We start from the raw sequence: 1,101 nt of genomic DNA on the forward strand, positions 1-1,101 counted from the left end.
CAATCTAACGTCAAGCCTCGAACACCACCAATGACCACCAACATGCTCCAAAACAACTCACCACTCAATCTAATACAAATATTCATCAATAAATCAATATCGATTTTATTTAACCACAAATTTCTCGAGGGTTGGGTTGTCTCACCTTACCCACATAGAGTTGATGCAAGACCCAGCTAATACTCAATGTCACTATGCTCCTAAACATCAAAATTCAACAAAATTTTAACACCACTCTCAAAATTTTGAAGATCAAGGGTTGAGAAGCTGGGTAAGAAATTGTGACTTACCTCTTAAATTGTTCGATAGATTTTGTAGAGCTCGACGTTGCGATCACGTGGCCGCAAACAGTGCGGTGATCGAAGCTCCGGATTGAAAGATAATTGGATTTAAAGTTGAAGCAAGGGTTTGAGCTTTTAGTTTTGCTCTCCCTTCTTGTTTCAGCGAGCCTTAGGGAAAACAAAGAAGAAAGATTGCTGAATTGAGGTTTTTATAAGTTGGGCCATGGTCCCGATTCAGCCCGTTCGGCCTAATCTTGGTCCAAATTCTATAAAATTAGTGTCAAAATTCTTATTTTAATTAGCTATATCACTTTAAACTATAAAATTCAATTTTTTAATTTCTTAGATTAATAATTAATTTATTGGCTAATTATTCGTTAATTTTGCGGGTTTCACAGAAATACTAATGGATTATCATGGACGAAATATAAGTAATAGGCAATACGAATTACGAAGTTAGCTTGGTTTCGAAGTATAATCTTTATTCGTGTTACACGAACTCGTGTCATCTCCTCCTTCATTATCTTCATTGGAATTCTTGCCTTCGATTTTCTCAGAATGTGATCTGATTATTTCCTAATCAAATCTTATTGTTCCTATGTACTTCTATTGTCTGTAAATCTAATTGCCTACCTGACCTCTTTCGAATATTATCTTAGACATTTCCTGTACTTTTCTTCATGGACTTTATTTTCTTTGATTTGAATTCGAACTTGTTTTAATGTAACAATTTTTTAGGGCGAAAATTTTTATATGGTGGATAGGATACAACAACCTGAGTTTTTGAAAATTAAACAATGAATTATTTATGATTTATTAT

This window comes from Arachis ipaensis, chromosome B07 (assembly GCF_000816755.2).
Source record: "Arachis ipaensis cultivar K30076 chromosome B07, Araip1.1, whole genome shotgun sequence".
Lineage (NCBI taxonomy): Eukaryota > Viridiplantae > Streptophyta > Magnoliopsida > Fabales > Fabaceae > Arachis > Arachis ipaensis.